The sequence below is a fragment of the Mustela erminea genome, chromosome 7, assembly GCF_009829155.1.
Source record: "Mustela erminea isolate mMusErm1 chromosome 7, mMusErm1.Pri, whole genome shotgun sequence".
In the NCBI taxonomy this organism is placed as follows: domain Eukaryota; kingdom Metazoa; phylum Chordata; class Mammalia; order Carnivora; family Mustelidae; genus Mustela; species Mustela erminea.
Window position 1 is genome coordinate 11614551 of NC_045620.1, and position 3827 is coordinate 11618377.

The window sequence follows — 3827 nt, forward strand, 5'->3', positions numbered from 1 at the left end:
TCTGTTCATTTTAAGCAGGAAGTCCAACACACTCAAAGGGAAGGAGATCACATGTGGAATCAATAGCAACTCTAGCTTAGAAGGCACAATATAAATGGCCCAGTGTGAAATTCCATCTTTCCTGAGTGAGACAATCTTATATTAAAATTGAGGCAGGGAGAATGGTAAGAGTTAGATGAAACTAGATTGGCCATGTATCTTAGACCAATCTAGAATTTTCCATGGCTAAACAGTATAAACATGTAAATCCAATATAGCCCTAATCACATATACTGATCTCATGATCACTGGACCCATGCTTTAGTGTACTTAACTGTTTAGAAATGCCTGTAGAATGTACACGAGTGTGATCAGCCCTCCATTTTCTCTCTGCCCCTGGAGTTTGACCCCTGTAGACACGATGGTTACTGATTCTCCATGGTTCATGTTTACCTCCATTAATCAAACACAAGAGCATTTTTGTTTTAAGAATTTTATTTTCTCTCTCCAGATAGGAATGATACAAACTAAAAATGTTTACCAAGTTTAACCATAATCCTGGATTCTTCAAAATGGGCACAGGCCTCTAGACAGTCCTCAGGTTACATAAAACCTTTGTGAGACAGATTCAACCAGAACTATCACTTTCTCAGGAAAGCACAGGATCAATCTTTTCCAAGACTTGGGACCAGCTCCATAGTTGAGAAATTCCTTAAAAAAAAAAAATACAATCAGTATTTAATTCTGATGTAAAAAGCTACTTGTTTGGGATATGGGTGCCCTCTAGGACCCAGTAGTACCAATACATCCTACTCGTCTTAAATTTTCCCCTCCTGTTTTACACACCACTTGAGAAGTGGGTTCCCAGGTTACTCCCCAGCAGGCAAACTCAGTACCTCTAATGGGGGAACATTTAATCACCTTTTTTTTTTAAGATTTATTTATTTGACAGAGCGATCACAAGTAGGCAGAGAGAGAGGAGGAAGGAGGCTCCCTGCTGAGCAGAGGACCCAGGACCCTGTGATCATGACCCGAGCCAAAGGCAGAGGCTTTAACCCACTGAGCCACCCAGGCGCCCACATTTAATCACCTTTAAAGAGGGCTGATACTTAGAGAATGCCATTTGCAAACCTCACCTGCCGCAGGTCAGAATGAACCAAGCTCATCAGGCTGCATCTACGTATGGTCCTGTGGCTCACAGGGTTCCTAACCTGTAGAAAGTTAGCAGGTAAAACCAAGGTAAGGAACCGGATTCCTGGTGGGGAGAAAACCAACCAAGCCCAAACAACACCACTTAAACACTTGAAACACACACACGGCAGTAGTTAGTGGTGCGCAGAAAACAGAGACGTCATCTCTGGGGCCAATGCATCAGACAAAACACTGGCTAAAGGTTCAGTTAGATCAACATGGTCGATCTGATGGGGAAAAAAGTTAGGTCATCAATTGCAATGGCCAAATTTGAGTTAGAGCAGAACACAAAGGGCACAGACAGTCCCGTATTTAAAATAAGCTACTGCCTGGCTGGTTCCGAAGAGCATGTGATTCTCGGTCTTGGGGACAGGAATTAGAGCTTCACGTTGGCTGTAGAGATTACTTAAATAAACTTCAAAATAGGAGTTATTATCTCTCCTATTTTCCAGATCCCACATGGACATCACTCACCAACATCTCATTCCTGGTCTACTCGAAGTCTGCTTTCAGCCAACAGTAACTCTAAGATGAAAAAACAAACATGAGTTCCCATCAGCTAGATGCTCAAGGGAAGTGAGGGACAAAGGAGCTGCTCATGTTGGCATATCAGACAGAAACTGGCTTAGGAAAGTTAGATCAACATGGTCGATCTGTCGGGGAAAAAAGTTCAGTCATCATATATGCCAGTAGGAAAAGCTCCTGTTCGCAGGTGTTACTGTCCTGCCCTTAAGGTGCCATTCCTGGACTCAAGCAAATTAAAATGGTACACAGCTGAGAATTGGTGGTTGGGTCAACCAAAACCACAAAATTTAGCTTTCCCTTAGGGGAAAAAAAAAAAATCCTCACGTGGGGTGCCTGGATGGCTTGGTCAGTAGAGCACGTGACTCTTGATCTCTAGGTTGTGAGTTTGAGCCCCAGATAGGGTGTAAAGTACTTAAAATTTTTTTTTAATTAAAATATTCTCTTTTGTAGAGGCCACTTTTAAGCAGTAGGTGCGAGCAAAGGAAACTGGGATGAAGTTACCTGGGCCCATAGCGACCACCTGGTTGAAGGCAAACAAGACCTTTAAGGTGACCCAGCTCAAAATACCTGTAAGCCCTAGACGACGGATGGGCTACTTAAAACCGAGCACAGGTACCAAAGAAGGAAAATTCCATTCGTTCCCCTCCCTTCCCGCCTTCCTCCTTCATTACAGCCCCCAGCTATGGCCTGGCAGTTTAGCCAAAGAGCAGCTCTTGTTCTGCCTCTAGTAAATTCTTTCATCCACCTGCCCGCGCCGCCAGCCTCTGCTTGGAAACGTCAAGTATGCTCAAGAAAACGATTTTATAAAAAAGAAGTAAGAAAAAAGACCTCACATGGGAAGAAACGGGATCCAAAAATGTGCTTTCGGGAGCACTCGAGACATTTAAAGAATTATCTATTCACTTTAAAAGGAGATTTTCCCACCCTGGGGAATTCGTTTTCCTAAATCTGTTTTCACCGAAGTCTAAAAGATACGTTAGAACCGTGATAAAATGAAGCGTCCTGCGCACCTTACTTGCAAGTAAAATTAGCTACGGCTGAATCTGCATTTTTTCCCTCCAGTTTGCCCAGCACACGAAGAGGCTCCCAGACCACGCATTTCCTACGACAGGCCAGGATCCAAATGCTTACGCCGGAGATCAGGAGACGAAAGGCTGTAGAGCTCTACGGGGGGCTCTCTTGAAGACCCAGCAGCGACCCCCTCCTCTGGGATCCATTCTGTACCCTCGGATGGATGGCGCCGACCTGCGAACCAACAAAGAAAGGGTAATCCATCGCCATCTTCTCACGGTTGGGATCGGAACATGGCGGGGCCTCCTGCGGCCGGTGTGATCAGAACTAACTGGCAAATGTTCAAAGCCATCAGCATTGTCGATCTGATGGGGAAAAAAGCGAAATCATCATTTACACCGGCCAAGGACCAGGTCCGCACGGAGGCGCGGATTTTTCCAATTTTAATTGGTTTAACCGACGCCTATTTAGGGTCAGAGCAGAGGGAGCCAGAGGGAAAAGGAGGAACAGAGATCTTGAAAGGAGAACAGCAGTATCTCCACTCACCACATACAGTAGCAAACGCGGGTTGCCGGGCACCCCACAAAACACAACGAGGCGAAGGAGCCGAAGACGCAAAAGAAAGAAAAGAGCCCCAGACTTCTCTTATATAACCAGGGGAAGCTCTCGCGCCTGCGCACTGCACTCGAGGCGCTTCCCCTCCGTCCCGCGGCACGCGGGGCCCTCTGGGAAATGTAGTTTCCGAGCCGCCCGGCCCCAGGCGATCTAATGGTTGTCAAGGCCTCTCTAGCCCCTCCCCCTTCGCCGTACACTCGGGGCCACCGGGGCTCGTCGGCCTCGCCGCCATGTCGCGCTTCGCACGCACTAAGTCGCTTGCCGGGTTCCCCCTCCTCCGGGGCGGGCTGAGGCCTGCGACGGCCTTGGGCACTGTTAACCCTCCCCCCACAATCCCCTCCCCTCAGCCGCGTCCGCCCGAGCCCGCCGGTCCCGCCGCCCGGGGGAGCTAGGTGACGCCAGCCGGCCCGTCAGCCGCGCGGGCAGTGCCACAGGGCCCGGCCCCCTCGCTCGCAGCCCCGAGGTCCCCTCCTCCTCCCCCACCTCCCTCCTTCTCCGCCTCCCGG

At 48.5% G+C, this 3827-nt stretch overlaps 1 long non-coding RNA gene and 3 other non-coding genes across 4 annotated transcripts; all 4 read right to left on the reverse strand.

The window, feature by feature from the left end:
* Nucleotides 1-456: 456 nt before the first annotated feature.
* On the reverse strand, nt 457-3627 carry LOC116594844. The gene is made up of 5 exons (XR_004287441.1): nt 3253-3627; nt 2706-2940; nt 1645-1695; nt 1116-1190; nt 457-690 (listed from the first exon to the last, which is right to left on the reverse strand). It is a non-coding gene; the product is annotated as an uncharacterized LOC116594844 (long non-coding RNA).
* Nucleotides 1342-1435, reverse strand: LOC116596689. The gene has a single exon (XR_004288271.1). It is a non-coding gene; the product is annotated as a small nucleolar SNORD12/SNORD106 (small nucleolar RNA).
* LOC116596691 lies at nt 1771-1861 on the reverse strand. The gene has a single exon (XR_004288273.1). It is a non-coding gene; the product is annotated as a small nucleolar SNORD12/SNORD106 (small nucleolar RNA).
* On the reverse strand, nt 3018-3109 carry LOC116596690. The gene has a single exon (XR_004288272.1). It is a non-coding gene; the product is annotated as a small nucleolar SNORD12/SNORD106 (small nucleolar RNA).
* Nucleotides 3628-3827: the final 200 nt, after the last annotated feature.